At 47.4% G+C, this 25,672-nt stretch overlaps 1 protein-coding gene and 2 long non-coding RNA genes across 9 annotated transcripts in view; 1 reads left to right on the forward strand and 2 right to left on the reverse strand.

Annotated features, from left to right (window-relative positions):
• NFIX (nuclear factor I X) overlaps window positions 1–25,672 on the reverse strand; it is a 115,032-nt gene that overhangs the window by 47,699 nt on the left and 41,661 nt on the right. The window lies entirely within an intron of this gene.
• On the reverse strand, window positions 7,691–24,436 carry LOC140500028 (uncharacterized). The gene is made up of 2 exons (XR_011965610.1): window positions 19,183–24,436; window positions 7,691–18,466 (listed from the first exon to the last, which is right to left on the reverse strand). It is a non-coding gene; the product is annotated as an uncharacterized lncRNA (long non-coding RNA).
• On the forward strand, window positions 15,252–17,609 carry LOC140500029 (uncharacterized). Its single transcript, XR_011965611.1, has 2 exons — window positions 15,252–15,597; window positions 17,153–17,609. It is a non-coding gene; the product is annotated as an uncharacterized lncRNA (long non-coding RNA).

Below are 25,672 nucleotides of genomic sequence, written 5' to 3' on the forward strand. Positions count from 1 at the left end.
CAGCCCAAAGTAGAGGGTCGAGAGGTCCTGAACGTGGAGGGAGAAGTTCTCTTCTATCTAAATCACTAGCTTTTGGAGATAAGTGGATGGAGAGCTTCTCCTCTTCCCCGCCCCAGCCGGCCTCGGGACTACGCTGAAAATATCCCTTTTCTCTCCCTCAGCCACGTGAAAGCAGCAGCAGTTTCAGTGCGCCTGTGGCGGCCAGTCCAATGGCGGTTTCTGGCCTTACTCCTCGCCCCCACCCCCCCAGGCCTGCAGTGGGCAGGAGCCTGAGGCTAGGGGAGCAGATCTGATCCTCCTGGCAGGCCGCAGGACAGTGCACACTGCCCGGTGCCCCAAGGCCGCCTCGCTCCCGGCGAAGGGCTCGGGGGCTGGGCCGCGCCAAGGAGTGCCATGCTTAGCTGCGATGCGCTGCCGGAGGGGACCCGGGCTCCGGCAGGCGGGCACGGCAGGAGCGCGAGCCGAGTCCCCCAGCTCACAGGGCTCGGCGCGCACTAATGGGAGGCTGGCAGCGGCAAATTGTTGTTTACTTTTAATTAAGTAAACAATGTCGGCTTTCCCGCCTCCTCCCCTGCCAGCCCAGCCAGTAATTTGGGGGATGACAATGGGGTTGTTTCCTTCCTTCCTCCTGCCTTCCCCAACCCCCCCACTCACCCCCCTTTGCCGCACTCGCTCCGCTCCACTCCGCGCAGCGCCGCTGCCTCAGCCGCTTCGGAGCAGAGCCAGGGAGGGGCTGGGCACGGGGTTGGGGTGGGTAGAGGGGTGCCGGTCTGCGGACGGAGACAGAGAAAGTGGGGAGGAAGACTGAAGGGCTGGCTTGGCCTTTCCCTGGCGGGAAGGGACGGACTGGCCAGGACGCCGACCACAGCGCCTCACGTGCGGTCACAGAGACCATCCATTTCCATAACACTACAACACTGAAGAGGGAGGGGTCACCTTCCTCTAAGAATCCCAAGGCTCTTTACACTTCGTCTCTTTTCTGTCCCCTCTTTAGGGTCCCCTCCTGGAGCGGCAGCCCGGGAGGTTTCTCCACAAGAAATAGTGGGAGAAACTGGTAGGGCAGTATGGTGTAGTGGAAAGAGTCTTGGATTGGGAACTGGGAGACCAGGATGCCAACTGGCATTCTTACCTATGTATGAGAGGTTGAGCAGATCATTTAATGTCTATGGAACTCAGTTTTCTCATCAGTAAGAAGAGGGGGTTGAACCCTCTAAATGCTATGAAAGTGAAGCCCTAGTTGAGGATCTACTCTTTGCAAAGCATTGCGTTAGAAGTGATACTCTTAACTGAGGAAGGCCCAGAGAGACTTGTCTAAGCTCACAGTTATTTACAGAGCTGAGATTCAAACCCTCTGAAGGATTCTAAGAGGAAATCCAACGCTTTCCATGACACCATACTCTCCTTTCTTGCATCTCACAGCCTCTCCAGTAGTTTAAAGTCTAGTAAGGGAATAGGATACATACACAAGGAACTGGATTCAAGATACTACATAAGCACATCAGAAGAGCAAAGGTATGGTATTGTGAGGCAGTGGGGCTGTGGGAGAAGGAGAGCTAAATGAAGGGGTCAGGCTTTCTGGAGGAGGAGGCAAATGGAGCTGTGTTTTTAAAGATGAGTAAGATTTCAACAATTAAACTGGGGAGCGGGGGTGGAGAGTAAAGTAAGTAAGGTAAGTAAGGTAAAGTTTTAAAAAAGTAAAGAAGGTATTTCCAGGCACTGAGAACAGTAAAACTAAAGGCAACCATGGGAAGAGATGTCTAGTGGGATCGCAACCTTCCTTCATTCACATAGTGCTTTACAGTTTAAAAAATACCTTCCTTCCTTCCTTCCTTGTGACAACCCAATGAAATCAGGAAATTTAAGTACTGCTGTACCCATTTTACAGATAAGAAAACAAACTCAGAGAGGCTAGGTAATTTGCCCGTGGTCAAGGGTTAAAGTGGGAAAGCTAAGCAGTTGAACTGTTGATTGGAAAAAGTCTGTTGCTTTTCCCACTCTGCCATATAGTTTCTCTAGGTTCTCAGGCACCTTCTGGATCAACATGCCTGCAGAGAGCAGACTTTCTGGGAGGGTTATGAGCATCTGAAGTTGTTGTTCAGTCATGTCCTTCATGACCTCACTTAGGGTTTTCTTAGCAAAGATACTTGAGTGGTTTGCCGTTTCCTTCTCCAGCTCATTTTACAGAAGAGGGAACTGAGACAAACAGGGTTAAGTGATTTGCCCAAGGTCACACAGCTAGTAAGTGTCTGAGGCTGGATTTGAACTCAGGTCTTCCTGACTCCAGGCCCAGTATTCTATCCCATGAGCCTCTATCCTAGCTGCCCCTAGAGTACCTGAAGGAGGGAGGCCTAAATGTGCATGAACATTAGATGGTATTTGGATAGCATCAGCTAGCCTCTGGATAGCACCAGTTGTCCTAGAGAGGGGAGAGGGGTTGAGAAAAAAGTGAAGGAAAGCGTTCACCCTCACTTCCTCGGTCCTGAGGCTTTTGCAGGGCATAGCCTTATCATGTCTAGAGTCTCTTTGAATAGAGGAATAGGCTCTGCTTCAGAGAAATCTAACCATAATCCATGTCTTGGAGTAAGCCAGATTTCAAATGAGGTACTCTGGCATTGGTGAGGAACCCACAGCTACCAGCTAGTCAGTCCTAAAGAAAGACCAGTCAAAGCCACTGGCCCTTCCCCAACTATTTCAAGTGACAGGATCAAGTCACTGGATCATGTGTGTGTGAAGTGGTACTACAATTTCCTAACTCATGTTTGATCTTCATCACTAGCCCCCTCCCCTCCACTGCTCACTACACCTCCCTGAGGGCGGAGATTGTGGCAGCAAAGCAAGCTAAGGATGTTTGCAATTTCAGTGAAAGAGTAGGCCCTCCTGGCTGGAAGCAATTTTTTCATTAGGACCCCAGGGCCTCCCACCCACCCCATGGTTTTCATCCTTCACCACCCTCCTGCAAAAGTGAACTCCCCAAGCCTCCTCAGTCAGCTTAGATATACAAACAGGACAACATACACGTGCACTGAGCCAATCTCAATCACAGGGTCAGCCTGAGGCAGGGGGGCAGGAAGGACACTACCACAGACCTTCCATGGAATACCAGCTAGCCTCTAGGGTGAGTGGAGGAGAGAGCAAAGCATAGGGAAGGGGAGAAAAAGCCTTGGCAGCAACGTTTTTAACTAGAGCCTAGTAGGGTGGAACCCAATGTACCTTCCTGGCACCAGACAGGGCTGGCCTTCTGCTTCCAAACAGCTCTAGAGCCACAAAGAGCTAGCCCAGAGTCCAGACTCCAGGGGCTCTTCCCAGCCCCGTAAGAGCAAGGGAAGAGGTCTGTAAAACCTCCTAGCTCACCCTCACAAAACTAGAAGTGCCTACCTACCGTGGGTTCCACCCTTCAGCCTCACAAGAGGCCTGAACCCACATGGCCTCAGTCTGAGGTCTCCTGGTCACTACATCAGTTAAGGCTTTCGTGCGACCTGGGAAAGAGCAGATGAGCTCTCAAAGGGGTAAATACTCGCTCTCTCCACCCCAGGGTCTTCCAACAGGGGGCAGATGCTACAAGGGTGCGGGAGGGTGGTCTGGGTGGAGGGCGGGAGGCCCAGTGAGGGGCGGCTCCACTCTCGGCAGACACATGTGGTTGGACTTAAAAAGCTATTAGGGGAAAGAGGCGGCTGGCGGAGTGACGGCCGGCCTCACACCGAGGGGGGGCGGGGCGGGGGCAGGCGGGGAGATGCCGAGGCGGTGAGCTCAGCACCTCCTTTACTCCCTCCCTGTTAGAGGCCCCTGGACACGCGGACTCCGGGGACCCTACTTTCAAGGACGAAGACAAATCGAGGACTCCGGGTGGGGGAGGCAGATGTGTCCACTCTCTGGGTCTACCTTTAACCTCAGGGGCAGGAATCGAGTCATCAGGCGTCTGGGGATGCTGGACAGAGGCCTCCCCGCTCCTTCCCTAGGGTGGGGGAGGGGGAGGGTGGGGATCTCCTTCAGCGGGTGCCTGGGGCTGGAAGGCGAGGAGGGAGGGGAAGGGGGGAGCGGGCCCCACCCATCACGGGGCCAGAGAGAACCGACGGAAAGTTCCCTAGAGCCGCCAGCTTGTAAAATGCGCTTTTTCTTTCCAAATTATGAACATTTTTTAACGAGGGGGAAAAAAAGGCAGAGCAGCCATCCAGGTTTTCATTAGGACCGTGTGTTCGTGTGACTTTGTGTGGCTGTAACTGGGCTTGATTGGGACTGTGACTGTAGGTGAAGGGGTATGTGTGTGTGGGGGGGTGTATTTGCTGACTTTTCAGTATTCCTTTTGGAAAGAAAAGTTTCCCATCGCTGCCTCTCCCTTCCTTCTTGCCCTGACAACCAATGGGTTCCACATCCTCACTTGGCTCCTGAGTGTTCTTTGCAAACATTTTATGAGCCCTCACAGAATCCCCTCTATGCCAGGAGAAATCAGCCCCCTGCTCACTACTACCATCTAAGACAGAGAAAGGCTGGGACCCAAAGCACTTCAGTGAACACCAACTAGGCAATCCAATTTCTAGTGTCTCAGGCAACCCCACCTTCCCTGCCCTCCTTCTAATGGACGACATCCCAGGGATGCTCTGGGAATCAGCACCTTCACAGAAAGGCTTAGAGGTGCAGTGGGAGGAGCAATGGACCCGAGTTAGAAACTTCGTTTGACCCCTCACTGGCTCTGTGACCTCTGACAAATCACTTAAACTCTCTGAGCCTTAGTTTCTTCAACTATAAAATGAGGGAAGGTAACTTAATAAGCCGGAAACAGCTAATTATCCTAGAGAACAGAGCACTGCACATGGAATCAAAAAAAAACCTGCATTCAAATCCTGCCTCAGTCTCTTCCTAGATGTGCCATCTCAGGCAAGTCACTGAACTACTACTCTCAGCCTCAGTTTCCTCATCTATAATATAGAGATAAGAGTAGTGCATACCTGCCAGATCTATTGTGCAGATAAAATGAGATGTTCTGCAAACCTTAGAGAGCTATATAAAAGCTACTACTACTCCTACTATTATTATCATCCCAGCTTTAAATCCTAGGATCATAATACCCATCCACACACTCCAGAAAACCAAGCCTTGGCCCCTTTTACCCTTCTTGGAAAATGATTCTCAGTGAGGATATAAAACCCCCTTGGGGAAGGAGATGGAGAGTAGAATTGGGGAAGTGACCCATCCCAGTTATGGTACTTTATGAGCTCCCCAACTCAGTCTCACTGACCCCTTATTTGTGCCCCCAATTCGTCTTCACCCAGAAGAAAGCACTGAGGACAGCTAGAGCATGGTGGGGTTCCTCCAAGGCTGAATGTCCTTGGTGGGTGACAGGAAGGAAAAAAATGTATGGATGTCATGTCAGAGGGACATAGGGACTACCAGGCCTGAGGCCCAGGCTTCATGAAAAGGAGTCAGGCTGGGCGGCAGGAGATCCTAGTGGAAGAAACATTTGAAGAATGTGGCTGGCAGCTGGCCAGTGGACCAGGACCACAAAGAGCCCTTTGTTTGTGTAGTATGTCCGGGGATGGGGGGACAGAGTATGAAAAGAGGGGCGGGAACTAAGTGGAAAAGTGCCCCCTTAGTAGATGGGGGGTTGATGGGGGATGCCTGTCCTTTCTCCCACCTTCCAAACTGTATTCTCCCAAGTCAAATTACCCCAATCCTAATAATGAACCTTCTTCCTTTAACTCTAGAAGCTGCTTTCACGTCTAAAAGGCAAGTTTTATGGAAATGGGTGGATAGGGGATATCACCTCTCCCCTCCCCAAAACTCTGTTTCTTCAGGCTGAACTATTCTGTCACAGTAAGGAACCTCTTTTTCCCTTAACAAAGGAAGCCTCTTTCCCATGTAATACTCAAGGTTTGCTGAGGGTGACACTGAAGTAGCTCACAGCTGCCCAGAAGCATCTCAAAGTACCGTTTCCCAGATGCCTTTTGCCAGGGCTGAGTGATGGGGATTGGGGCAGGTCAGCAGAGAGGGGTCAGCACTGAGCAGGTAGTTCCACCTCGTTCTTACTGCCTCTGGACTGAACTATGTCTGGGGGAGCCAGGGCAATCCCTGACCACCTGGTTCTCACCATGTGCCCAGTTGCTTCTCTTTCCCTGAAGAAGGAAAGAGAAAAGCCTTAGAAAGGATTTCCCTTCCCCCTTCTCAGCAGAGTCCCAGGGCCTCTCTGGCCTCTTCCTGGCATCTGGAAAAGTTTGGGAAATGAAAAAAAAATGTTTGGAAACTTTGTTGCTCCCCAGCCCTGCCAGAGAACCAAAGCCAGGAGGGGGAGGGAAGGGGAGAGAAAATCAGGAGAAAAGAAAAGCACCCAGGGCAGGAGGGAGGCACCCAAAGGTGCCCAGTCAGACAGCTTTCACTAGAACCCCACCAACTTCACCACAGCCAACAGCAGGGGGGACTGGAACACTCCCATGCACCAAAACCACCCATCACACATACATGGGATAGCTTTTCCCCTGCTTAGTTCACACCAGAAACTTCCCTGTGCTACCTACCGTCTTTGCCTATGGATGCAAACTGTCAGACAGATGTATACCTCCCTGAACAGCTGGGTTCTGATCTGGGCAAAGGGGGCAAACTGCAGGCCTGAAAGCAGAGCCTCAGGCTATGTGAGAGAAGAGGCACTGGCAGGCTGCACATGGGAGGGGGAGGATACCTCCAGAGCCAAAGGGGAGGGATAGAGAACGAAAGACCCTGGGGTTGTAAGAAATGGCTTAGAATTGAGAGGGGGTGGGGTGCATTCTATTCTGGGCCTCCCGATAACGAGATCCTCTCTAAGCTTGATGAGGGGAGTATAGGGAAGGAAAATGAAACCGACTGATTTAATAGCAAAGGTCCACAGCATCCAGCCTCAGCAAGAGTAAGGGTGAACTGAACCCTGGGAGAAGGGAGATGGGAGGTCTAAGGAGCAGGTCTCTCCCGGGCCCTCTCTCTGTCCTCAAGGGAGTGTGTCCAGCATCAGCTTTATCCTTGGAGGCCTCAGGTCCTCTGTTACACGGCTAATTTGAATGTGTTCACAGTTTGTTCTCCTGCTGGGGGGAACTGGTGTCATGTGAGAAGAGAACAAGGCCCCAGCTCTGGAGTATAGAGAAGCAAGGCTCCAGGTTTGGAGGTGCCCAGTGCTCTTCCTGAGGGACTCCCAAAGAATGCTAATTACTTGGCAAGTGTATGTTTGGGGAGGGAGCAGGGCAGCAAGATGGGCAAAGGAAGGGAAGGGAAAGAAGGACTTTTCTCTAGCCCCAACTCTGAACTCAACTTGCTTATAATTGTGCCCCCAAACTCTGATCCTCTCCCCAAATGAAGGGTAAATAAAAGATACACCAATTTCTTTGGATGGCCAAGCACTACCCTGCCTGAAGGCAGAGAGGGTTAGTCTAGACACCATCTGGACTTCTTCGACAGGCCTAGAAGCCTAATAACCTAATCCCAACACCAGTTTAATGTGGTTCAGCCTGCTATGGGCTCTTTTAGAGCTGGGGCTGCGAAAAAGAGGGAGAAGAAACCTTTAGACAAACTAGCAGGGGAATCTACTTTGCTGGCAACTAAAACTATACCAATCTCATTTCCATAAGATTTCAGCATACCAGACTATACTGAAGAGACAGTTAACACTTCTCTGCAATAGGCCCAGAGTTTCCCTGCTCCTGTTAGTGGTCATGGCCCTAAGCCTGATCACCTCAACCCTCATTGTATCATAGATCAAAGAGATGATCATAGCCCCTAGAACTCAAAGTGACCTTCACCATCATTTGGTTGGAAAGATTCTGAATAGGGAAAAAAATGCAGGGCCTTTCCTTGGGTGACCTCAAAAGTGACAGCTGAATAAGAAATACAAGTCGACCTGTCAACTTCCTTGTCTCACCTACTTCTAGTATAGACAGCAAAAAGTAGACCCACCAACCCTCTTCCTCCAATCCTAGTAACAATCAGAAGAGACATTTGGCCCCCAAGTTTCCACAGAGGTAGAAGACAAAAATGGAAAGAAGAAAAAATATAAGGCACTTGCAGAAATGAAAGGAAACTGAAGAATGAAACCAAGAAAAATCAAGGAATTTCAAGGAATCACAGGGCTTTTGCCATGCTAGGGAGGGAAACTGTCAATGAACTACCAAGCTGAGAGGTTATCAGGGTATTCTCCTCTCCAAGGGCTCCTCTGGAAAGCCTGTTTTGTCCCAATTTTGCTCCGACTATTCCTACAACCCCTTTGGGCTGGGCAGGCGACCGTCAACTCTTACACTTCCCAGTGTTTGATCCCCTTCTCCAGATCCCCTTCCCCCACCTAGCATTCACACCTGCCAAGTCAGTGCTGGGGTTTGTGTTTCTCTAACCCGTGGGGCCTGTTGACACAGATTAGTATCTGCTGGTCAGAGGTCAAGAGGGAAGGATCTTGGGGTCAGGACCTGAACAACTGGAGCTGTAATGAGCCACGTGGGGAAGAGGCCCTGACTGAGGAGAGGGGAGGGGAGGGAAGGGGAGGGGAGGGGATGCACAGACCTACATCTCTGCCGGCATCCTCCACAGCTTTGAAGCAGTATGGACCTGTGTGACCTTCCTAAAACAGGGAGGAGGGGCTGTACCCCTTTCCCCACTACCCCTGAATGTCTTGCTCTCTCTGCAGACCTTGCCCAGTGGTTTGAAAAGAGTGAGATTGCTTATGATTGACCTCCCAGCTAGGAACTAGAAAAGGAAACCAGAGTCATGCAAAAGTTCAAGCACTCAATAAAGGAGAGCAACTCAATTTATAGTTAACGTTACAGAGTACTTTAAGGCTTGCAAGGTGTAACTAACAATTGTATAAGGTAGGTAAGATGGATATGTTTATAAGAGCTACCGACTCCTCCCCCCATCCAATAGAAAGCTCGCACTAGGACCCTCCTCAACTCTGGTCCAGAGGTCACTGATGTTTGCTAGACCAGGCAGTTGCCCCTGAACAGCGGGCAGCTGCACACTCCTCTCTCTGCTTCCTGAGAAGCCAAGGCAAGAATCACATCTGGCTGGCTCTTATGCACAAAGACATAGACTCTGCTTCCTCCCCCACGCCTGGCACTGCTTCTTGTTCTACCTGAGCACCCAGCCTGTCCTGGCCCTCCTTCTTCTGGGACACCTGGCAGCAGGCAGTCTGGCTGACTCACTTGCAGTCCTCTGGCCTCTGGCAAGGCTGGCATGGGGAGTTGGGCAGAGCCCCAAACACCTGGCAGTGCCGCCCTAGCCCCACCTCATAAGACTGGGTCTGTACCCAAGCCATAGAGCTGCTCCTACTCCACACTCCTGTTGCTACTTCCTGCCCTTCACCCAGTCCCCCTGCCCTAGGCCTTACTCTTTACTTCAGTCCATTTAGGTGAGGTGGTGAAGGGTAGACCCCAGCCGGCTATGCCCACTGAGCACACTCATGTGATCATGTTCTTTACTGCAGTGGCCTACACACTGCTCTCCCTCCTGGGCCTCCTCCAACCCTGGAAGCTTATGTGCTGTTAGGTGATGGGCAGTGGAGCTGGTGAAGAGCCATTCTTTCCAGTGGGTAAAGCAGTATCTGAAGACAGATTCAAGCAATGATGAGAAAGAGGGTAGGTGAAAGAAGATATGAATGAAGTCCACGTAAATGTAAGTGACAGACACAGGGTAGGCACACCCACACTTGTGAAGTCCAGGTGATCACTAGAACTAAGGGGTAGCTGAAAAGGGGGCCATTTTAGATAAATAAAAAGGCAGTCCTGCTTAACACACTAGGGAACAGCCCTGTAGAACTCATTTCTCTTACAGATAGTGCAGGCTGAAAATAGGAACAGCTTCGAGAAGAGTTGGGATAAATTAATGGGCAATAGAACCATCCATAATGGGTTAGTGGAGGGAATCTTTCAGGGTTGTTTATGCATATCCTGAAATTTTGGAGTCTAATCTTAGAAAACATGTTCTCCCCAAATCCACTCTTTGATGACTTGAAGGGACCATAGGGCACACCTGGACAGACAATTCTACGGGGCTTAGTCTGGATGGCAGCCCTGCTCCCTCCCAGGTGCCCCTGCCAAGGTCAGCCCTCCCCCAATTAGCAGCCTGAAGCTGCTGGCCCTCCAAAAAAGACTGGGGACAGCTGCTGGGCCTCCGGGCTCCCCTTCTAATTTAATTGCCTGCCCTCTTACTGGCCCTTTAAGAGCTTTAGCCTTGGTCTGCTTCTTAGCCCCCTCCTGTTTTGGGTTTAGAAGATAAAAATCTCTATTTGTGTGGGCAAGCTAAGCCAGCATCCCAGGAGGAACAGATAATAAAGGAGAAGGAAACCTCGGGAATTCACATCATGAACGCACTTACATGTGCACACTTGTGTTCACCAGTTTCTGTGTGTCTGTCTCTCTCTCACACACAAGCTCATACACATTCTCACACACACGCACACTCAAAGAGTCACAAAGCCTTACACTGGAACATAAATCCCACAAGCCATTTACAGAAACTTTACAAAACAAAAAATCAACTCTCAATGTTTGACAGGTATCTCCTCCCATCTTTGTCAGAAGCAAACCCTCCTGAACAAACCCCCAGGAAGGGAAAAAGGGGGGAGAGACAGAGGGGGAGGGGGAGGAGAGAGTGAGTGAGAGAGAGAGAGAGAGAAAGAGAGAGAGAGAGAGAGAGGAAAGAAAGTAAAATTATAAGGTTGGAGCTGTCAAGGCAAAAAGAAAAGCAAGCAAGAAAGCAACTCCATTATTAGGGTCTCCATGTGAAACCCTGAATTCATAGCAGCTGAAAATCTCAGGCTTTGTCTGGAGTAAACATAAAACATGAGCACTCAAGGGCGAGGGGAGAAGGTAGGAATCACAAATGGATAAAAATACACATTTTTAAACGTTTACAAACATCCCACAATACAAGTGGTATAATGGAAAATATTCTGGAGCACAGAGGTCCTGGGTTCAAATCCCATCTCTGGACCTTGAATGAGTCACTTAATGTCCTTAGATTTCAGTTTCCTTATCTGCAAAAATGAGAGTTGGACTGTATGGTCTCTGAGGCACCTTTTGGCTCTAAATCTATGATCTTAAGTATATTTGATATCACACACCCAACCAAATACAGATATCTTGTAATACAGACACATAGAGGCCCCCTCGACCTCCTTGCCACATCCCAAGGTACCCTCTATAACTGTGCCCTTCCCTCTAGGGGCAACCAGGGTTGTATCAAAGCCAGAAACAAACCCCTGGAGTTGGGGGTAGGGGGCCAACACCAGTTCTACATGAACCTTACACCTAACATATAGTGGATAAATACTTGTTGAACAAATGAATGAGAGAGACTTCAAACCCAACCGGGACAGCTGGGCAAAAACCAACTCCCAAGGGAACTCTCTTCTCTGTCCTGTGATCTGCCTCTTGCTGCCGCATTAAGATAGGCCAAAAGCATAACTCTGAGAAAAGATGTCCAGTAGACGTGGGGAGAAATGAACATGTGATATGTGAACTTACCTGCAGATCAGGTTATCTCCTGCAGAGAGGGTTGGTGGAGGCCCCCCACCACACAGTGATGCCAAGGTTCCCTCTTTACTCCCTTCCCACTCAGGGCCCCTCCCTACCACACTGGTTCTTCCAAATCATCCCCTCCTTCAACACCCCACTTCCCCAAAGAGCCCTGTAATCCTGGGAACTACTGAGTGGGAATGAAAGCTTTGGTTGGAACAGAGAAGAGACAGCTGAGGAGCAAATGAGAACATATCAGGGCAAGGGACTCAAAGGTCAGGTCAACTCTGTCCTCTGGGGTCCATTCTTGTCCTTAACTCCAACTTCCAGAAATTATAGGAAGGAATTTTCCTGGGTCACCCAGGAATAGAAATGAGAGGAGTTTTAAGCCCATGACTCCCACCATTCAGTCCCTGTTACCTCAGTGACTATCTCTACCAGAAGCATTCAGAAAACCTACCTTATCAGGCACTGATTTGGCCTCTTGCACTGAGCAGGGAAGTCTTTGGACTCAAGACCAAAGACTCTTTCAGTTTTCTTGTGCCCCTCTTTCCACCATTCCCTACACTTTCTTCCCTGTACCAGCGTCCATATCCCTGAATCTTCTCATTCTAACTTTGCACAGGTAGAGAACCCCCTGGCAGACTCCTAAACGGGCATGTGCCATATATAAGTACAGAACAAAATGAACCTCATGAGCATAGTCACTGGGCACTGAGCCTTTTTGCAAGTGTTGACTCATATGGTCCTGGGCTTCCCAATTTCCCCGCTCGCTGCCATCCTGCCCCTGACATCCCAGAAGCCCTTGGCCCAGTCCCTCCACATTCTTGAAAACAAACCCTTCAGTCAGGAAAGAGTCCTATGCCTCTGCTCCCTTCAGCGGTGCCTGCCCCCCATTCTCCCAGGAGGGGCTGTTGTCCCTGTGCCACATCAAAACACAAGGCTTTTAATAGCAGCTCCCCGCGGGGAAGCTCCCCCCGCCTCTGCCTCAGCCCTGCTCCTGACGGCAGAGACTCAGCGCCCTGTAATTACGGCAATTGTAATCTCTTTTACTAACAGGTAGATTAATAGCAAGGCAGGTTCACAAAGAGCCCAAGGAGGAAACTGCTCAGCTGCTGAATAGGCTGGAGGGGACCTGACACATCACAGCAAGCACGATCACAGACACACACACGCACACACACACATACATGCGCATGCATGCGCACACAGAGGTACACACATGCACACAGACACACATGTGCACACCAGGCACGCACATGCACACACACACACGCACGCACACACACTCAGGGATAATGAAAAGAATTGAATTCGAATTCTTGAAACTTGGATTCCAGTCTTGACTCTAGCCTTAAGGAGCTGTGTGACCTTAGGCTGATCACCTCAAATTTCCAAGCTTCAGACTTCTCATGTGTGAAATAAGGAGTTTAGGCCACAAGATTTCCCAGGTTCTTTTCTGGCCCCAGAATTCTAGAATAAACTCAATGACATTTGCACACCCTCCTACTGACCCAGACACACTCTACTGATGCTGAAAGTCCCCAAAATGGATCTTAAAGAACCCTATCTACGTTGTATATTCTAAATCCAATTTTTTTGTTGAAAAGACAGTGGAGAGAACAGTAAGACACGCTAGCTGGAGGTGCCTACACTGCCTCTCCATACCCATTGGCATACCCTACCCTACTTGGAAGATGAAAAGGCAGAAAGACTCCTAGGCAGAGGACCTGGGTGCAAACCTTGATTCTGCCACTTATGTAGCACTGCATGACTTGGAGCAAATTTCTCCAGGCTCAGTTTTCCAGTCTCTAAAATGGAGAGAGGTTGGACTAGAGCTCTTTGTTATGTTCCAGCTTTCCTTATTTCATAGGACCACCTCCACAGGTTTTGAACCGGGCCGTGTCCTGGAGAGACCAGCACTGGATTTGGCTCTCTAAATTTGTGCTGATACTGCTTCCACCATCCTAAGCAAGTCATTTCCTTTCTTCCTCTAGGAATCAGTTTCTTCATCTATATAGCGTTCAATTATGCAGTCAATCAACCTGGAATCAACAGCCTATCTTTCAAGGCTTATCACAATTATTCCCCTTCACCTACTATGTTCCAACCAAATGGCATTTCTTGCTGTTTTTCACACGTTACATTCTATAACCCACCATCATGCCTTTGCCCAGGCTGTGCTTCATCCCTAGAATGCCCTCCCTTTCCACCTCCACCTCTTAGTTCCCTCCAAAGCTTTGCTTCAATGATACTTCTTAGAGGAGACCTTTGCCAATGCTCCTAACAACATTTCCCAAAGTGATTCAGATTCATGGCTATTCCAGAGCTACCTAGCATTTATTTTCTATCTCTTCCATGTATCCATAATGTCTTCCCTCATAAATTGTAAGCTAAGGGCAGGGAGCTTTCATTTTCTGTCTTTGTATCCCTAGTACAGAACCTAGGCATATGGGGCTTAATAAATGTTATTGATGACTGAGAGGGAGGAAGGCAACCAGGAATTCTGACTCTCTGAGGGCTCAGGAACAACTCCAGTTATAATGGGCCAGATCAGCTGGAGAAAGTTGAGTGTCCCATCATAGCACACGTTATTCCTTAGGGATGCTGTGTGTGACTGCATACCCATAAACATACAACAATGTTGCTTCACATATATGAAGTGGGCACAGAAGCAACTAAGCATACCTCTATTCATCCACATAGAACTAGAAGGTCTGGGTAGGTGAGGTCAGGGACTCTGGATTACTCTGTGTCTCTTGTGTAAGGTGGTCTTTATGCATAGTCATGTCTGAGAGGAGAGAATGGGGGGAAAGGAAGAGTCTGGATCCTGATGGGTCTCTGTATTTATAATGACTGGCAGCCCAGGGAGAGGGGCTCTCTCTCCCTCCCTTCCCCCACCTCCCCCTGCCTGCCATGGGGAAAAAATGTGTGGCGAGTGGCCCAGACTCCTAGTAGCAGACCACGAAGCCCAGCGAAGCCTCAGGTGTTGGTGGCAGCTGTTTTCCCCATTAGCTCTCAGGGGGCATGTGCTGGCCGCCACTGTGGGCTTGCACCTCCAGCAGCAGTATTGGGGGAAAGGCTGCCATGAAGGAGCCACAGCCGGCACCTGCTTATGCCAGGCAGCTGTACCAGCCACTTCTGCAGCCGCAGGGCTCCCCCGACAGCCTTTGGCAAGGGGGGGCACTGCCATGCCTGGCACACTGTGGCCACAAGGCCTTCTCCTCTTCAGAAAACTAACAAGGAAGGAGCAGGCAGTGAATATTTAAGATCAGGCCTTAGCCTCCATCTCCACACAGGGTATTTATTATCTACTACTGGAATGTCTTTCCCAAATATGCATATGGGTTTGAAGTCTATGTATGCTGAATATCTGGGTGGGTGTGTCCCTTGGTGGTTTTTACAGCGGGGGAAGGAATGTGTGTATCTGCGATTATCAAGGGATGTGTATGTATAAATGGATAGAGGATAAATAAGAAAATGTATTTATCCTATGTCTGTTTATCAGGGGATGGGAACATGTGTATATATGAAGAGCATATCAGTTATATCCACACTCTCCTCCCACAGTAGAGTGTAGCAATTGTATGTGAATCATTGAATGTATGTGACTGTAGGCATATAATCAGTGGGTTAATATAATGTTGTATGCATATGTATCTACCAGGGATGTGTGTGTATGTGTGCATGTGCATACATGTGCATGATGAGTGGAAATGAGACATGGGTGTGTCTGTCACCAAACAGCCCTGATGAAGCAACCTCACAAAGGCAGCATTACCAGACAGGCGCCATCAAAAAACTAAGTTAGGCAGAAATGGTTCCTGCCTGCCAGAAAGTAGCATACTAAAAGTAACAGAGAGTGAAATCGACCTTGGTCCATGTGATACAATATTAAACATATGCTACATTTAATAAGGACAAGGTGCCTTTGGCCAGAACAGAAATACATTCTGAATAAATAGCTATCTTCTTGTACTCTAACCAGGTTGCACTGTGGCTTGGTGCCCATGCTTGGTGCGGCTTGGTGTGAGGCAGACACAGAGTTAGGGACAGTGGTCAAGTTTCCCCCTTCACTGGGCTGAGGATGATCTGATGCCTGGAAAGGAAAGTGGACTGTATGAAGGTTTGCTGCAGAAAGGTTAGTAGACGGTAAGAAGTCAAACAAAGCAAATAAGACAAAGGATTTGAAAGTTTCTACTGTAAGTGAGGCAGAGAGAGCAGGTACAAGACTGGATGAAGAAATGAGAGAGAGCTGGTTAGATGGACAATTGAAAGATAGGAGTCAGGGTGCCTTTAGGCACAAGGTGCAGGGCTGGAAGGAGAGTGTGGGAAGGAACACAAATGAGTTGGTTTAACTATCCTAAGGGAGGTTATGTGTAACATACACTAAAAATGACCGTTCTGAAGCCTTTGATAATTCATATACCTATAACCAAATTCAATAGATAGGGCTGGTAGAAATGTCCCAGATAGAGGACAGCAACAAATCTCAGGCCCAGAAAAAAAGAGATCATGGAAACACATGCCATGCGTGGTAACCAGATCAGAGCCTCTATGAAAGGCATACGATCTCTTTTCTTCTCATCCCAAGACTTTAGGATGATGAAGAGAGGGAACTGGTTTTTTTGTTTGTTTATTTTTAGTTTTTTTAATTGGCATTTTCTGTTTCTTACATCACTGGTACCAATGTTATTCCTCTACCTTCCCTTTCTTTCCATTTCCTTTGGTTCATCCCATGTAACAAACAACTTTTTTTTTAAGAAAAGAAGAGTCAGTACAACTGATCAGTACATTCAGAAAGTCCGAAAACATGTGCAATGTGTAGCACCTATGGACCTCCTGCCTCTACAAAGGGGTAGGCTAGATTGTCTCTGAAGAGAAGGAACTGTTTTCTGACAAAAATGGGGTACAATATTGTCCCTGCCAATGAATGCTGAAGGGTATCTACCCGAAAAGGATGATCTAGCAACAGAAAAAATCCTGTGTAGGGATGAGTTTAGCATCCCCATTGGTTCTGTAAAACACCTGGGACTCTGTGTGTGTGTGTGTGTGTGTGTGTGTGTGTGTGTGTGTGTGTGTGTGTTCCCTCCCCCCCAAGGAAGCCTTGAAGGGTAGCTCCCATTCTGGAATAGCTGTGGAGTGCAAGGCTTAGCTGTCCAGGCTAAGGGGCGAAAGCCCAATGACCTATTCAGAAGCACTACTCTAAACCAAGGCCTTCAGATACATAAAGAGCCAAAAATCTGACTGTCCTCTCAATCTTCATCTCTCTAACACCACCCACATTCACTTACAGAAAGAAAACACATTTTGGGGAACTGTTATTCCAACAAAGAACCAAATAGCTTCTTCCTCACTGCCTACAATCCTCAGGGACCTCCCTGGCCTCAGCTTTCCTAAATCCACTCAAATCAGGGGCTCAGCTCTCCCTCACTTTCTTTCCCCATTCCTCCATCTCATTTACCTATTATTTCTAAAATAAAACAAGGTCTCCAAGCTTCCCAAACCGAGAAGCATCAGTTCCTTCCTACCTGAATCCAGTGACAATTTTGCTTTCCCTTGCTACAATACCCGCTAAGGGATCCTTGGTGATGGAACCCCTAATACATGGAAGCCCTGGACAGTACTTGACAGCAGGTGGCAGATTAGCAGCTTCTGCTGCAGGGAGAGGATATCTGTTGCTGTTTTTCCTGCAGGGAACAAGACATATAAAAGCCTTTCCATGCTGTGAGAAGCAAGAGCTGCTGGGATGGAAAGTCAAGCCTATCCAAGGAAAAGGGCAGCAAACAGGCCAACTAATGCACTCTGCCCACTGTCTGGGAACATGGAACACCAAGGGTGATCCTGACAAAGCTCTCTGCTAAAGATAAGGATGGTTCAAGAAGAGGCCCTGCCAAGCCAGGCCAGTATTTGAGTAATTATATTAATGAATCTCTGGGTTGCAAAATCTAATATTAGACAGCACGTCTCAGTACTGTCTTCCTTGGTCATCTCCCCACGAGGGGCCGGGTCACTCCTGCCCAGCAGTATCATACTAACAGACTAACTGGAGGTAACTTAAAAGAAATGGCTGATTTTGAAACTGTGCCCAGAGATCCATAAGCCGGTTCTACTTTATAAACCATGACACTATAAATAAAATGTCTTGCCCGATCCCCTGGGCCCAGAGCCTCTCCCTTGGATACATCTCATGAGCTGGCTAATATCCTGAGGCTGTTGCTCCATTGAGCTCTGGCCTTTTGTGTTCGATGGTACAGCTGCTCTTGGCCTGGGCAGGCTGGGCCCGCTGGAACTCCTCGGGTCCTACATTCCCAATCCATGCTCATTAGTGGTACCTTTCCAGCACTCAGAACAAGAAGCTGGGCTAAACACACAAAATAGAAGACCTGTAGCTCTGGCCAACTTAATCAAGGCAGATCCCTGCATTGTCAACCTGGACCTAGTCTTGAGGGCAGTGGTAATGCTAACCTCTCAGAGGCCATGCTTTGTATCCCAAAGTCAAGCCCACCATGTGTTGGCAGTACCTTTTAGCTCATCAGGTTCATCCCTTTGCCTCTGCACCCACAGATTAAAACAAAGCCTAAGCAAGCTCTGATTCAGGGAAAACAAAATGTTTCCTATATTATAGCAAAAAGTTTACCAAATACAATGTGAAATAACAATACTGCGTGATCTAAACTACTCAGATAGCTTAGCTGATTGGGTTTGGGTTTTGTTTTGTTTTTTTTTTTGGAAGGGGAGAGGGAGAGGTATGTGGACCTTTAATTTCATCTATATAGAGAATTTCCCAGCGTGAAAATACTCTTCACTGATTTTGATCATCTACTTTTTTTGTCACTTTGGTCTTACAGAGCTGCCTAGGGGCATTAAGAGGTTAAGTGACTTACCCATATTGGGGTCACAAAGCTAATATATGTCAGAAAATGGATCTGAACCCAGGTCTTCCAAACTCCAAGGCTAGTACTCTAGCCATTATGACACAACCAAGCACATAGATTTTCGGTGAACCACTGCAAAAATTGAAAATCAGACAATAAAACAATGACCATACTGAGGGTGGAGGTTGTAGAGGGGAGAGGGTGTAACCCTAACTGTGGCAAGGAAAGAGTTGAATATGGTTTTTCATGACAACTTTTTCTTGCTTTCTGCCCAGTCTGTGTCATGTCCTGTGCCAGCTGGGTCAAGGGTCCTATTCTCAGTAGCTGGCTGGGTTCTCCACATATTCCAATAACTAGTGACTCTCCTCAGTGGTCCAATAGGAAGAGATTCTCCAAAAGGCCAAGGAATAGGGGTTCAATTTGGATTTCTGAAGGCTCTTTGGTTAATTGTTGGTGAAAATAACAGGGAAAAAGATTCACCCAAGGGCAATAAATACCCTGCCAAAAGCTACCCCTGTGGTGCCCATCCGCAACCAAATCAAACTATAGTTTGAAGACTCTTTCCACAGGGGATTCTACTCTTCTAGTGAGCCATTGTCCTTCTCTTAGAAGATATCAGGGCAAAGGGATGCTCATCCTTACTGACAGACCTGTTCCAATACTCACATCTCCCTCCTCAGGGCTGACTTTATTTTAATCCTCCCAAATTCATGAAAAGTTTACATCCTCTCCTACCCTCAGGAGATATTCATAGTTACCTATCATCTTACGTGGATAATATTGAATACATTTGAAAAAAAACAATTGTTAATTTCCTCCTCCACCTACTCTTCTATATGCTAAATTACCTTAATTATTTTCCTCTTTCTTTCTGGACCCAGTCTCCTAAGACTTTATTACATTGTTTCCTTGACTTTCAGGGAACGGTCCCTGAAATCTCTTCTACATCTTTCTTTCGGCTTAGAAATCAAAATGAGGCCAAGGACTTTAGAAGGGCCCAGTTTAAGTGGTGGGATTCCTCCTCTGAAAAAGGGAAAAGAGAAACACAGTAAATTAGACAGAAGACCTGGGGACCATGGGGAAATTTAACTGCCCAAGACTGCTGTCCTAACTCCAAGAAGATTTCAGAGGACTTCGATCCCCTCAACTTATAGATATTTGTGTGAAGGAGGTTCATCATTTCCTCAGTTGGGTTTTTATCCATATCCCCCTTGTTTTAAAGTCTCGTCTTCGCTTTGTCCCCCTTGGGAGCACACGGTTGCTAAGGAAACGATGATGTCATAAGAGATAGGTGGGGCCAAATATTCTCACCCTCCCTTCCCCCCTCCGCCTCCAAACGCAGTAAGGAGTCTGTTGACGTCACTTCAGAAATTTATAGCCCGGCTCAGGGAAGTATTTACACGATGGGTATGATGTGACCACATATCCAGTGTGAGGAAGGTGTCTATACATAGACACACACACACACGCACACACACACACACACACACACACATATAATATCCCTACTGTCTGTATCTCCGGTTGAGCGTTATATAACGGACATTATGTAATAACGCCCATTATACAATAATTATATACTAATGCAGGAATAATAAGGGTATACTCCCAGAAGGCTACACCCGCCCCAGTCTCCTGGAGATTGCCTCAGGGGAACCGCTATGGTGCCCGCCGCCCAGTCTACCAGAATCACCAGGTGTTTGACCCCTTCCCCCGGGAGCTTTGACACCCAGGGGGGCCTGCCTATCCCCCCAAGAGCCTTGAGGCCCTTCTCCGAAGCCTCTCCCATTCTGCACTTCGGCTTTCCACAGGCTGGAGCTCCAGCTCCCGACCCCGACCCCTGCGGGCGGCTCTCCCACAGCCCCACAGCTGGGCTGGAGCAGGAGCGCCACCACCACCCCCGACCCCACCCCCCTCTTTCCGTTAAGAGTTTTGCTGCCAAAAACAAAGAATTAGAATAAAATAAGCCCCAGAAGGCGAAGTATAGCCGTTGCTTTGGACTGGGTTTGGAGAGGGAAATGGGAGAAGGAGGAGCCGTTTCAGTGACCCTGCAAATCCCCAGTGGGAACGAAGGGCTGGAGGGTGGGAGGTGGGGGCTGGGGGGGGACAGCTCCAACGCCTTGGGTGGAAGCAAGGCAGGCCGTCTTCCACGCTTGGAAACAGCTCGGCCCTTCCTGCTGCACCCTCTCCAGCCTCCTTCTGTCAAGGGAAACCTTTGCCCTCCTGGGAAAGGTTAGGGAGCCTGGCTCTTCCGCTAGCTAAGCTGGAGCAAAAAGAAACTGCCAAGCAGGCCACTTCTTGGCCAGCAAGCCCGCCTCGGCCCCTAGGGAGGCCTGAAGGAGAAGAACAGTGATGCTCCCAGCCTGCCTCTGTGTGGAGCGCCCATCATGCCACTCCAGCCACCCTCCTCTGTCAGCCCAGCTGCCTCTGGGCTCAGTCCCTCTTGCCTGCAGGCCTACCCCGGGTATCCAAACCAGTCCCAGATTAAGTCTAGCAGAAAAAGGCTGAATATTTTAGGGGGAAGGGAGGCAAGGGCCAGGCTTTCCACAGGATGGGTCCAAACATTTAAATACTGAATGTCTAGGCTAAGGCCTAGGATGACTGACCTGGGATGATCTTTCATATCTCTTCCGGCTCTAAATCTTATGATCCCATGATCCCAGCTCCCCACATTGCTCTATATGAATATCTATCACACAGGTAATGCCTACAAAAGGTAAAGTAGCCTGGAATCCACCTGACTATTGCCACTCAATGTGTAGACTCATTCCTCTCCCTCAGCAAATGCCCCAGTACAGACACTGACCACCACATACTGAGCTACCTCTGCAAAGCAGGGACTTCCTCACAGCTGCTGGCAGGAGAATGCGGAGCTGGGAGATAGGCATGTTATTCCAGCCTGCAAAAGGCTCCTTAGGGGAAGGCTCCCCAGAGAGAAAGGGAGGAGAGAACTGAACCAGATACCACAGGTCTCATTCTTTGTAGTTCCAATCCCTTGTTCCAGTAGGTCAAAAGGGAGCTAGAAATATAACTGGAACAAAAGATGGAAATTCATTTTACTTAAAATACTTCTAATTTCTCATACAGATCTGCCCTCTGTTCCCAGAGACCAAGTTCCATTAGGCAGAGTCAGTAAGTGGGGCTTGAAACTCTCTCCCCATAGACCTCTAGAGTCCCAAAGTTAAATGAGATGAGAAGCGACTTCAAGAAGAAAGAACAGTGGTGAACCAGGAAGGGAAAGAATCTCAAATGCAATCTGGTCAACTAAAATCATTACATTCATATTTATTTTAAAATGAAATTCCAAGATGACTCTCAGCGTAGCAGCTTGGATATAGTGCCAGCCTGCTCTTGCTAGGTTCCTCTCAAGAAGCTGGGGTCCCAGACACCGAAGGCCTTGCCTGCATTCTGGGTCTGGATCAGTACCTCCCCCTTGCCAAGAACTAGGTATGCTCCTATTCAACTGGGCCTGCAGTGGAGAGGGTGAGATTGACATGACACAGAGCCTGCTGGATCTCTCTCTCTGTATACCCCATGTGCTTGGCAGAGGGGGGAGCTCTAGAGCTGAGTGTTGGCCCAGGTTAGGAGAGAGGGGTTGAGGGTGAGGGTGGGCCCTGGCTTCCAACCTGAAGTTCAACTTGGATTTGTTGGGAACAGATGTTTCCCATTCTAGGAGCCATCACAGCTATCTTGTCTAGTGGCTTTTTTCAAGTTGGCAGTACCAGGGAAGTTCACTATACTACCCCAATGATGCTAGTGGGAAAAGTCTCAGGCTTGTATCAGGAGACCAAGATTTTAGTCTCAACTCTGCCATGAACTTGCTGCGTGACCTGAGTTACACGATCTCCCTAGGTCTCAATTGCTTCAATTCTACCACGAGGGAGGGATAACACTTGCCCTGCCTACTTCACCAGACTAACCTGAGGAGAAAATGAGATAAGAGATATGAAAGTGGTAGCAAAAGGCTCGTCCACCTGGTGAAGGCCCCATAACAGACATCTCAACATCCTTTCCTCCCTCCGATCTCTCTCACCCTACAACAGAAGAGGTATTTTCCTCACTTAGAGAGCTTTATTTCCATTGACCATGCTTGAGTCTGTCCGTACCAAATCATGTGTGACACAATGAGAGGTTATTCCTTTTCTTACATATTTGGTAGTAATTTTATTCATTCATAGTATGAAATCATTTCTGAGCCTGGCAGCCAAAATCAACCTCAATTTTTACTTAACCAAAAAGAAATTTGGGTTTACCAACTTACTATGGATGTAGCCGGGTCAGTACACCTGTTTACGTACAAGAATGCTTCTGTTAATATGAATGCACTTTGAGTAAATGATATGAGATCTTGCTCGACACGTAGGAAATAAGCTGGAATATTGGTTATGTTATGGTAGCTCAAGATTGTCAAGCCTACCAATACACCTTAAATATCAAGACCCAGAGTGATTTCCATCAGAAATCATAAGATAAATTGAGTTGATTCAGCGATGGTTAGGGGCAGGGAAAAGCGGGAAGCCTACTCAAACCCCTATTGAGATCAGGCCAATGAATAGCCGTACCATCCCTTAGAAAAATACAGTACTCCTCTGATAAAAGCAACACAAAATTTCCAAAGGAAAGGCCTGGAATTATTTGGTTAAAAGAGAAAATTCAACTTTGCCAACAGTATAACGGCCTTGTTTCTCAACCACCCCTCCAACAATGACTGTGGCCACCTGCGTGGCCTTAATGAAGTCATTAACCTCTCTGGGCCTCAGTTTCATCATCTGTAAAATGAAGGAGGTTGGGGTTGGACGAGATAGCCTCTAAAAATCTCTCCTAGTTCTTAATCCTATAATCCTGTGATCTTTTATCATCTTTGCCAATTTAATGCGTGTGAGGTATAACCTCAGAGTTGGTTTAACTTATTATTCGTGATTTGGATTATTTCATGCTAATGGCTTACATTTCTTCTTTTCAGAACATTGGTTACACAATAACAATGTAACATAGTTACATTGGTTTTGTTAATACAAAAGCTTTCTAATTTTTGCAATCAAAATTATGTATCTTTTTATAATCAGCTTCATCCCTTGTTAACTTATGATTTCTCCCCCGGCTAAAATTTTCAAAGGGAACTCCCTTTGCACTCAACTAATGTTTTAAATGACCTGAGCTCTTGTATGTAGGTCACCTATCTGTTTGAAGTTTTCTGCCGGTATGAGATGTCAGATGTCTTTCTAAAGTATTTTCTGCCATACCACTTTCCAGTTTTCCCAAGCAGTTATTGTTGAAAAGTGTCTTTCTGATTAGCTTGAGTTCTTCAGTTTATTGTATAATGCTAAAGTTTTACATCTTCCTCATCAAATTGTTGAAGATGGTCAAAGACGGAAATAGTCAATGGGAAATAGGTACAATGATATTCCATTGATGAAGCTGGGAATTAATACAACCGTTATGGAAAACAATTTGGGTATGGAAGAAAAATCATTCTTGAGTATTTGTCTAGCAGTTAATATTTACATAATATCTTCAAGTTTGCAAAGTGTCATATATATATATTATCCTATTTGAATCTTTTAACAACTTTGTGAGGTATGTACTTCAGGTATTATTATACCCATTTTACAGGTGAAGAAACTAAGGCTCCAACAGATTAAGTGAATTACCCATGGTTGTAAAGCTAATAAGTGTTGAAAGCAACATTTGAACCCAGGCTTTCCTATTTCCCAGGCCGGTATTTTATCCACTTACACCACAAGGAGGCCAATGCCAAAAATAAAGGTCCCGTATATAACAAAATATTTATCTCAATACTGTTATTTGTGGTTGCAAAAAAACTCACTCAAAACCAAGCAGGGGCCCATCAGTTAGGGATGGCTGAACAAACTGTGGCATATGATTATAATAAAATATTATAATTCTGTAAGGAATGACAAATATGAGAAATTCAGAGAAACACAGAAAGACTTGTATAAATCGATACAGAATGAAAAGAGTAGTACCGAAAGAACAACATAGAAAATGATTCTAATAAACTAAAGGAAAACAATGCTAAAATACTCTTGAAGTCAGATTAATTGGAATGACCAGTCTTGGTCCCAGAGAAAAGAGGAGGAAACTTACCTCCCTCTTCTCGGTAGAGAGGTAGGAGACCATGCATGTGGAATGATGCATGTACAGTTACTGTCAGACGCAGGTTCTTTGGTGGCTGAGTTTTGCTCAATTTTTTCTTTGTTACAAGGGAGGATTCAGTGGGGGGAGTACATTGGAAAATGATTCTGATGTCAAAAAAACATAAATAAAAGTTATTAATTGGGAAAATTAAATTAAAACAACAAAAAAAAAGAGATGAAGCTCAGAGAAAAGGCCACAGACTGATGGAATGGGGTAAAGCCAGGTCCAGTAAAGTCCCCCACCCCATGCTCCGAACATTCTCTCTGCCTACTGGAACCCCTTTCTTGCCTAGCTAGCTCCACAGCTCCAATGTCCTTAAGATGGCGACAGCGGCCTACAGGGTTGGGCATTTGTCATAATGATTTCCATGGTGCCCTCAGTGCCAAGAAAACTAGTCTTCAGAAATGCCAGCATCTAAATTTACCCATCTCTCAGCCCCCCAGCCTCCCCCTCCCATCTGCCAATGAGGCCCTGCTAAACCCCCTCCTTTCCCCCACCTCAACCAATATAGTCTCCCTGCTGTAGATGCCCATAGTGACCCACCCAAAAATTAAGGTCTTATATATGTACCTACATATCTGTGTATCCTAATATATTCCTTATTTGTGTGTCAGGACATGTGCCTGAATATGCTATAATGTTCATGTGGTTATTTATTTATTCTCATTCAATCCCTCCTTTCTCACTTCAGGCACAGATATCTTATACAATATAGTTCAATGTCCGATGCAGGACAGATTAGATTAAGCATCAAGAATTTTAGAAAAAGGCCAGAGCCTATCTGTCCTTCCTCCTGTTGCTCCTAACTTATTCAAGAACTCTAGGGTACCTACCCCTGTAGTTACAGTAACAAAGATAATATTACAAGAAATTAGGGGACAAAGTCACCCCAATCTGCTCTAAGGGCACAGATAGTCAGAGGGCAGAGATCTCTGGAGCCAGGTATTCAATCTCTCCTCTCTATCGCCCAATGGTGGGAAGGGTCCAGCCAAGCTCCAATTCTAGTTCTCACCATGGTCAGATCCCTTAATAGCAAAGGCTCGATTCTTCCTAAATCCACTTCTAGTTTCCCTTACACTGGGGCAGTTCCACCTCCTGCTCTCCCCAGAAAGTTGTTGATCTTTCTCCTACCCCCAACTCTGGACTGAGGTTCCAAGGAGCCAAGTCCTCTGGGAATGA

This window comes from Notamacropus eugenii, chromosome 4 (genome assembly GCF_028372415.1).
Source record: "Notamacropus eugenii isolate mMacEug1 chromosome 4, mMacEug1.pri_v2, whole genome shotgun sequence".
NCBI lineage: Eukaryota > Metazoa > Chordata > Mammalia > Diprotodontia > Macropodidae > Notamacropus > Notamacropus eugenii.